Raw genomic sequence first — 10,627 nt, forward strand, 5'->3', positions numbered from 1 at the left:
CATGACTTACCCTTTAATTAATTGCAATTAAATTAAACCAAATCAATCACACCAATTGCACTACAGTTAAATAATATATTTAAGGGTCCTGGTTTATAAACAGTCCCCGCTACACCACAGAGACTTTAGAAACTATAAACTACAGAGTTAAAGTTTTTAAAGAGAGAAATACTCACCAACCAGTCACTTACCTGCTTTCTGGTGACGTCACACTTCGATTACTTTTTACTTCTCTCCCTCTGAGATTTTTTCACAAAGTTTTATTTTTGTTTAAAATGCTTAATTTATTGTCATTTCAACTGATTTTAAAAATGTGATCCTTATTTAATGGGGTGATCTCCATTCATATATTTGAGAGGTATATCTGTCAAGTGTATGAAGGCAGATTCCCTTCTTTGATTGGCTCCCCATAGCCCACGTGATCCTAGGGGAAATTGTGGGCTGTCCAAATATGTCACACACCAACTGGTGGCCATGACATAAGAACATATGATGCAGGAGCAGGAGTAGTTCATTTGGCCCTTCGATCCTGCTCCGCCATTCAATAAGATCATGGCTGATCTGATCTTGGCCTCAATTCCACTTACCTGCCCGCTCCCCAATAAGAAGGCGGATCAATGGTCGCTATCACCGATCTGATATTGAGGCAGATTGCGTTTGTGTATTGGCAACAGTTTATTTTCATGGATTCCATCCCCACGTGTAGTGTCCATGCCGTCCTGCTTTATGCAGCCACAGACTGATCTGTCTGGCCCCTTGATCGATTTGGGGCCATTTGTTGCCAGAAGCTGAAAATTAAATCTAGCACCGGGAAAACGGCGACTGTCGTTCTAGGAACAGTGACTGTGCTGAGCTGTTTAAAGAACATTTTCTGGTACTTTATGTATTCGAGTATATTTCGTCTTGATAATAGACCGTGGTTTTGATATGTAATACTCGAAGTTGCTGAACCACATATGTGGACAGTAATCTAACTCGTTCATTATATTCTAACACCGTGTGTCCCATTTATTCTTATTCTGCTGCTCCATGCTTTAACCGGTAGACACATTTTAATGACCAGCAAAGCCCGCAGGAAACTCTGGGGCTACCGCAGTGGTAAGATTTCCACTGAGCCAGAGATGGAGAACCGAAGAAAGGCCATCACTTTACTGTTTCTTATTTCGGGTAATTTCTTACTGTTACGGCCAATGTTTATGTTGCATTCTGCATGGAACCGGATGTGTTTTTTTCTCGGCGATGTTGTAGATCTTCCTGACTTTGTACTAGAAACGGCATACATGCTCCAGCTCCCGAGATGCTGCACAAACACTTGCATTTATGCAGTTACCCCGACTAAGTTCAGAGAGCAGTTGAAGAATGTGGTGAAATATCCCTTTCTTCTAATTGTTAAATTCATTAAATAAACAGAATTATCTAGGATTACCTGCAGTAGATCTCAAAATTATCTAATATTGTGTCCTATGCTCTCATCCTTGGACGAATCGGACATCCAAGAGTGGCTGCTAACCTGTTACCTGGAGACTGTGAGTCTCAGAATCTAACGTGATTTTAGAAGGGGCAAGAACCCAAGGAGCATTCGGTAAACACTTACGTTCCCAGAAACCATCCACGAAGCACTTAAATTCCCTGAGACAATCTGGTAAACACTGACATTCCCAGAGACCATATGGTAAACACTTGCATTCCTAGGGAACATCCGGTAAACACATTGCTAGGGACGATTACGTAATCACTTACACTCCCAGGAACCATCTGGTAAAGGTTACATTCCCAGAAACCATCCGGTAAACACATACAATCCCAGACAACATCCGCTACACAAATACATTCACTGTGCCTATCTGGAAAACACTTACATTACCAGGGAAAATCTGTTAATCAGTTGCACTCCCAGACACCATCCGGTAGACAATTACACCCCCAGAGACCATCCGATAAACACTTCAATTCCTAGAGACCATCCGCTAAACACTGACATTCCCAAAGACCATCCGGTAAACAATTAAACAATTACATTCCCAGGGACCATCCGGTAAACACTTACATTCCCAGGGACCATCAGGTAATCATTTACATTCCCAGAGACCATCCAGCAAACAATTAAATTTACTGTGCCTATCTGGTAAACACTTACATTCCCAGGGAAAATCCGGTAAGCACTTACATTTCCAGAGACGATGGTCTCGTGTAATGTAAACAGAGATAAGGTCGAGTGCAGTAATAAGTGAGACAGGGCAGTGTGATGTCTACATAGAAATGGTCTAGTGCAGTAATAACTGAGACAGGGACTGGTCTAATATAATCAGAATCAGGGTCTGCTGTAATATAAACAGAGACCTGGTCTAGTGTAGCAGTAACTGAGACAGGGTCTAGTGTAATATAAACAGGGACATGGTCTAGTGCAGTAATACCTGAGACAGGGTTTAATAAATATAAACAGAGACATGGTCTAGGGCAATATAAACCGAGGCAAGGTCTATTGCTGTAATTTATAAGATAGTGTATAGCGTAATAAAAACAGTGGTATGGCATAGTGCAGTAATAACTGAGGCAGGGCCTAGTGTAAAACAAACAGAGACAGGGTTTAGTGCAGTAATAACTGAGGCAGGGTCTAGTGTAATGTACACAGAGACATGGTCCAGTGCAGTAATAACTGAGACAGGGGCTAGTGTAATATCTACACAGTCTAGTGAAGTAATAAATACGACTTCAGCGAGTGTAATACAGAAAGAGACAGAGTCTTCTCACGTAATATCTGAGACAGATATAGCGTAATCTAAACAGAGGCATGGCCAAGTGTATCAATAAATAAGACTGCATCTGGTGTAATATAAACAGAGACAGAGTCTACTGCAGCAATAACTGAGAAAGGGCCTAACGTAATATAAACAGATGCGTGGCATATGCAGTAATAAAAAAGACAGGGACTAGTGTAATATAAACCGAGACATGTTCGAGTGCAGTAATAACAGAGATAGGGCCTAGTGTAACAGAAACAGAGGCATGGTCTATTGTAGGATTAACAGGGAAATGATAATTCCCTTTTGAAAGTTAATAATGAATCTGCTTTCTCCATCTTTTCAGGCAGTGCATTCCAGAGCAAACAACTCTCTGTATAAAAAAATCCTCATCTCCCCCTCTGGTTCTTTTGCCAATTAAATCAATTATTCCCTCCATTGGTTACCAGCCCTCCTGCCAGTGGAAACTGTATCTCAATATCTACTCTATTAAAAAGCTTCATAATTTGGTACACCTCTAAAAAAGCACTCCTTAACCTCTCTGCTCTAAGGAGAACAATCCCAGCTTCTTTAGTATCTCAACATAACTGATGTCCCTCATCCCTGATCCAATTCTAGTAAATCTCCTCTGCACCCTCATCCATCCTAATATGTCTCCTTCAGATTATTTCTAAGGATGCTCTTTTAAACTTGGACTGAGCATTAATCTGAGTATTATTAATATTAGTAACAGTAATATTACTTGTTCTGACAGTGCAGTCAGTGACTTACATGGTCAGCAACATCGGCGTCTGCATGATTCATGTTTCAATAAGATAACTGTCGCCACCTGGTGTTTATTGTGCAGCTTGGAACAGAGTGTAAGCCTGCGAATTCCATGAGTAAGGGAGTGAATCTTAAGGGTTAACCTTGTGTGCTTGCAATTAGCATTTAACTTATATTTACTGTTTTTAAGTTTTATATCTCTTCCAGGCCTGGGCAGGGCAAAGCAAGCTCTGTGCTGGACAGTGGGTGGGGCTAGTTAGTTAATTAACTAGTCTAATCTGGATCTGCAACTGCCAGAAAGCTGACTCATAAATCTCAGAAATATAAATAAGGCAGGCTGGAGTGCAGTTGTCACGGAGTGCAGCTAGGAACAGAGTGTAAGCCTGTGAGTTTGGAAAGTAAGGGAGTATGGTGAGGAGGGAAGTGAAGTGCTCCTTTTTTCTTTTTCTATCTTTGTCAGCCTCTAGGAGAGCAGGAGTTAAAAATCTTCATGAGACGGGACAGAGAACCAGCGGGAATTCGGCTCTGTGAAACCCCCCAAATGTATTCGGAGAAAAATAAAATGTGACATCATGGGGAAAAGGCAGAGGCAGTGGAGCTGAGCGGGAGCGGAAGCGAGGGCGGAGGCGGAGCAAAACAACAGCGCCGCAGAGCAAGGTCCGAGTGCAGAAGCAGCGGACCTGACAACAAAAACAAGGTGTGACTTCACAGGAAAACAGGGAAGTGATTGGTTGGTCAGTATTTCTCTGTTTTCTTGGGCATTTTTTAAATTAAGAGCCGGGATTAAAAACTAAATGTTTAAATCTTAAACACTTCATTAATTAAATATAATAGAGATGGCAGGGCAGGCGATGTGTTACTGCTGCAACATATGGGAGCTGGTGGACACCATTCAGGTCCACGGCGATCATCTTTGCAGTAAGTGTTGGTTGCTCGAGGAACTTCGGTTCCGTGTTTATGAGCTGGAGTCCGAGCTTCAAACAGTGCATCACATCAGGGAGGGGGAGCTTTACGTGGACGCTATGTTCCAGGAGGCAGTCACACACTTTAGATTAATTAATTCAAATTTGGTTCGTGGTCAGGGACAGGTGGGTGTGACTACGAGCGAGGCAGGTATGTGGACCCAGGAGCTACTGGTGGAGGAGCTTCAGCCCATGCTCTTGTCCAAAATTTACGAGGTTCTTACTCACTGTGTTCTGCAGGGACTGAATGGAGAATGAGTAAACTGACCACAGCACCGTGGTACAGGGAGCCATTCAAGTGGGGGGAGCAAAAAGAAATGTGGTAGTGGAAGGGGACAGTATAGTAAGGGGGATTCTCTGCAGCTAAGAGTGTGAGTCCCGAAGACTGTGTTGCCTGACCGGTGCTAGGGTAATGGATATCTCCTCTGGGCTGGAGAAGAGCTTAGACTGGGAGGGGAAAGATCTAGTTGTCGTGGTCCATGTAGGTACCAACGACATAGGTAAGGCAAAGGAAAAGGTTCTGCAGAGGGAGTATGAGCAGCTAGGGGCTAAATTAAAAAGTAGAACTACAAAGGTAATAATCGCTGGATTACTACCTGAGCCACGTGCAAATTGGCATAGTGTAAATAAGATCAGCTGATGAACGAGTGTCTGAAGGATTGGTGTGGGCGAAATGGGTTTCGATTCCTGGGGCACTGATACCAGTACTCGGATACGAGGGAGCTGTTCCATCGGGATGGGCTTCATTCGATGTGTCCTGGCGAATCGAATAACTAGGTCTGTAGATAGGGCTTTAACCTAAATAATGGGGGGGGGATACGCTGAGTCGAAATTTAAAAAGACATTGGAAGATTATGATGTAGAATCACTTTGGTGGGAGATAAGAAATAATAAGGGTAATAAGTCACTGGTGGGCGTGGTCTACAGGCCCCCAAAGAGTAGCCACACTGTAGGACAGAGTATATATCAAGAAATAATACAGGCTTGTAAGAAAGGAACGAATATAATCATGGGAGATTTTAATCTTCATATTGATTGGACAAAGCAAATTGGCAGAGGTAGACTTGTGGATGAGTTCTTAGAGTGTATACATGATGGTTTCTTGGAACAATATGTTGTTGAACCAACCAGGGAGAAGACTATTTTAGATCTGGTAATGTGTAAAGAAGCTGGAGTAATTAATGATCTCGCAGTGAATGATCCTCTTGTGAAGAGTGATCATAGCATGGTAGAATTTCAAATTCAGTTTGTGGGTGAGAAAGCTAGGTCTCAAACTAGTGTCCTGAACTGAAACAAAGGTAATTACAAAGGTATGAAGGCAGACTTGGTTATAGCGTACTGGGAAAATATATTAAAGGGTAAGACTGTAGAAAAGCAGTGGCAAATATTTAAGGAGATATTTCATAACTCTCAGGAAAGATATATTTCAGTGAGAAAGAAAGACAGTAAGAGAAGGATGAACCATCCGTGGCTAACTAAGGAAGTAAAGGATGGTATCAAATTGAAAACAAAAGCATGCAATGTTGCGAAGAATAGTGAAAGGACAGGCGATGGGAAATTTTTAAAAACCAGCAAAGGAGAACTAAAAAAAAAGATAAAGAGAGAGAAGATGGCTTATGAGAGTAAGCTAGCAAGAAATATAAAAACAGACAGTAAGAGCTTCTACAGGTATATAAAAAGGAAGAGAGTAGCTAAAGTAAACGTTGGTCCCCGAGAGGATGAATTTGGGGAATTACTAATGGGAAACAGGGAAATGGCAGAGACTTTGAACAAATATTTGTTATCGGTCCTCACGGTAGAAGACACTAAAAGCATCCCAATAATGGATAATCAAGGGGTTATTGGGGGTTAGGGACTTAAAATAATCACTATCACCAGAGAGAAAGTACTGGGCAAACTAATGGGACTAAAGGTGGTCAAGCCCCCTGCACCCGATGGCTTGCATTCCAGAGTCTTAAAAGAGGTGGCTGCAGAAATATTGGATGCATTGGTTGTAATCTACCAAGATTCCCTGGATTCTGGAGAGGTCCCAGTGGAGTCGAACACAGCAAATGTAACGCTGTAGGAATGGAGGTTCCTATGGAAAAGACTGAGTTCGACTCAGGCAATTAAAACAATGAACTTTAATGGAAAAAAACAGGTTTTAACTAGAAACTGCTGGAATACATCAGCTACAGGTCTGCTCTCCTTGAGGGCTCCACGAGGACTGATCTCCTGGTCAGAAGACTGACGTCATGACGTAATCACGTTCTTCCCGCCATCGGGGCATCACGTGACTAACGGCATGACGTCATCACGTTGAAACCGCGCTGTAAAGGTAAATAGAAATTGTACAGTCAAACAGTGTAATTAAAGGTACAGGCACAGACAGTAACGACATTGCTGTTAAAGGAATTATGCACAACCGCTCTGATTCCTTTGGTGGCTCCGCCACAATGCCCCTATTTAAGAAAGATGACAGATAGAAAGCAGGCAACTACTAACCAGTTAGCCTAACATCTGTAATTGGGAAAATACAGGGTCCATCATTAAGGAAGTGGTCGCAGGGCAATTAGAAAATAATAATGCAGTCAAGCAGAGTCAGCATGGTTTTATGAAAGGGAAATCATGTTTGACAAATTTGCTGGACTTCTTGAAGGATGTAATGAGCAGGGTGGATAAAGGGGAACAGGTAGATGTCGTGTATTTGGTTTTCCAGAAGGCATTCGATAAGGTGCCATATAAAAGGTTACTACACAAGATAAGAGCTCATGGGGTTGGGGTAATATATTAGCATGGATAGTGGATTGGCTAATTAACAGAAAACAGAGATTTGGGATAAATGGGTCATTTTGAGGTTGGCAAACTGTAACTAGTGGAATGCCGCAGGGATCAGTGCTGGTGCCTCAAATATTTACAATGTATATTAATGACTTGGATGAAGGGACTAAGTGTAATGTAGCCAAATTGGCTGATGATACAAAGATAGGTGCGAAAACAAATTGTGTGGAAGACGCAAAGAATCTCCAAAGGGATTCAATAGGCTAAGTGAGAGGGCAAAATCCTGGCAGATGGAGTTTCATGTGGGATAATGTGAGGTTATCCACTTTGGTGGGAAAAATTAAAAAGCAAATTATTATTTAAATGGGGAGAGATTACAAAATGCTGAGGTACAAAGCGATCTGGGGGTCCTTGTACATGAATCACAAAAAGGTAGCATGCAGGTACAGCAATTAATTAGGTAGGCAAATGGAATGTTGGCCTTTATTGCAAAGGGAATGGAGTATAAAAGTAGGGAAGTCCTGTTACAACTGTACAGGGCGTTGGTGAGACTACACCTGGAGTGTTGCGTACAGTTTTGTTCTCCTTATTTAAGGAAGGATATATTTGCATTGGAGGCAGTTCAGAGAAGGTTCACGAGGTTGATTCCGGAGTTGTCTTATGAAGAAAGGTGGAGCAGGTTGGGCCCATACTCATTGGAGTTTAGAAGAATGAGAGGGGATCTTATTGAAACATATAATATTCTGAAGGGGCTTGACAGGGTAGATGTAGAGAGGGTGTTTCCACTCGTGGGGGAATCAAGAACTAGGGGCATAATTTCAGAATAAGGGGGCATGGCTTTTAATCGGAAATAAGGAGGAATTTATTCTCTCAGAAGGTCGTGAATCTTTGTAATTCTCTTCCCCAGAGAGCAGTGGAGTTTGGGTCATTGAATATATTTAAGTTGGAGATAAACAGATTTTTGAAAGGTAAGGGAGTCAAGAGTTATGGGGAGCAGACAGGGAAGTGGAATTCAGGCCAAGGTCAGGCCAGCCATGATCTTATTGAATGGCGGAGCAGGCTCGAGGGGCCAAATGACCTACTCCTGCTCTTACGGCTAATGTTCCTATAAGCACCTAAAACAGGCGTCAGAGTTTACTTATAACATGATTCCTGAATCTAGATGGAACAACTTACTTGCACTTGCCTAGTGATGTTTACCCGGAGGAGTTTCATACAATAAACCACAAGAGCGGCAAGAGTTCAAGAGGATTATTTTATTCGTTCATGAAATGTGGGCGTCTCGAGCATTGTCCATCCCTAATTGTCTTTGAGGAGGTTGTGGCGAAGCGCCTTCTTGAACCCTGGCAGTCCATGTGGTGATAAGGGCAGAAGAACCAAAATTAGTGGTATAAATCCCGAGGAGTTATTTATTGGGAGGTGGAAATTTATGTAGGAAGATACTGGCAAAGAAGGGAATCGCGGCTGCAAAAAACTACCTCTAATGGTGGAGTAGGAACAAAAGCTATATTTGAGTTTCCTGTGGGTGGCTGCGCACCTGCACCACACTTAGGCCGGGTTGAAACTTGCTGCAATGAGCGCAGAACGCAACGAAACCGCTGGCATTTAAAAGGCGTTTGTGTGATGTACTTTCGGCCCTGTTTGTGTGATGTACAGCCGGCTATGTTTGTGCGACGTACGGACAGCCATGTTTGTGTGACGTACATTCGCCCCTATTTGTGTGACGTACAGTTGTCTATGTTTGTGCGACGTACAATCGGCCGTGTTTGTGTAACGTCTCGTCAAGTGAGCCAATGTTTATTTACATAAAACTACACCATTGCAGTAAAATATGACTTCAATTCTCACAAAAAACATGCGACATAGATAACGATACAGATAAGCACGAATAAAGCCGTTTGCGAATTGCGCATGTGCGATCAGTGCTCCCATTGTAAACGCGGCCCGTGGTTTAAAGGGGGCATTTTCCTGGCCGCTTTGCATTGTGGGAATCTCTGTTCTTCTTGGCTCCATAGAACATTGCCAGGGTGTACTCCAACAAAAACGGAATGATAATTAAGTCCAGCTTCCTAACAGGAAGCTGCCACACGGACAGAGCTCTCCTTAAATATCCCGTTTCGCAAGAATACGTGGGATGAAATCACAAACACAGGCAGTAGATAGGAACTTGACCCATTCCAGTCGGAGGTTCCAGGCAGTGTCAGCAACCTGATTTCGGAGCTGAGCAGAACATCGATCGGTAACTTTCAGGGAAAACAGCTGATCAGAGGCAGAAAGGACAGCTTAACCGTTCGGTTCATTCTGTGATCGATCTTTCGGGCCGATTGGATTCTGCAGTTTGTTTTCTCGGCCGCACCTGGAAACAGTTGGGTGACAGTTTGATCCGAGGTTAATTTGGTTTCCTATCGGTGTGTGTTTGAGCGCCTGTCAGCGCGCTGCTCATTGTGGCTGCATCTTCCCGCGATTCCACACTACCCCAACAGACAGGGCCCCGACCTACAGTACAATGGCAGTTTTTGCACGCTGTTGAATCTGCTTCCCTCGCCGAGAATGCAGTAATACATGGCAGCGTCAGTCAGCTGCAGTCCGAAGATTGTTACACTGGCGAAGGTGTCGGAGTTCTTGAGCCCAGCAGTGAAACGGATTTCGAATCCTTCTCCTCTCTGCTCCTGGGTATGCCAAGACCGTGTCCACACTACCCACTCGGGCTCATTCTATGCTTGTTCCCGCTACCAATATAAGTAATACCAGTTTTCCTGCCGTACTGTAGGTAGATTTTATAGGCACCGCTTCACATTCGCTGCTGCTCACTGAAGACTGGCTCTGAGTAAAAGAGTCTCCATGACTCTCACCTTTAACATGTGATCAGGAACAAGATAAGATCGGGTATTAAAAGGTGTGAGTTAAATAATACTAATAGAATGTACAGCACTGAAGCAGGCCATTGGGCCCAACAGTTAAATATCGGTGTTTGTGCTCCACACCAGCATGCTTCCATCCTACTTCATCTAAGGTTACCAACCTACCCTTCTATTCCTTCCTCCCTCGTGTACTTATCTAGAATATGTATCTATGCTATTCGACTGAACCACTCCATTTGGTAGCAAGTTCCACATTCTCACCACTCTCTGTGTAAAGAACTTTACCCTGAAATCCCTAGTGGGTTTATTCGTGATTAACTTATATTTATGGCCCCTACTTTGGTCTCCACCACAAGTGGAAAATTCTTCTCCAAATCTAGTCTATCAAACTCCTTCATAATTTTGAAGACATCCATCAGGTCACCACTCATCTTGCTTTCGGCTGGAGAAAATAACCCCATCTTGTTCACACTTTCCTGATAGGTAAAGCCTTTCAGTTCTGTTATCATCCTTGTAAATCTTTATTTTCACCTTCTCC

This window comes from Somniosus microcephalus, chromosome 4 (genome assembly GCF_052327205.1).
Source record: "Somniosus microcephalus isolate GS21.2 chromosome 4, FLI_Smic_1.0, whole genome shotgun sequence".
Taxonomy (NCBI): domain Eukaryota; kingdom Metazoa; phylum Chordata; class Chondrichthyes; order Squaliformes; family Somniosidae; genus Somniosus; species Somniosus microcephalus.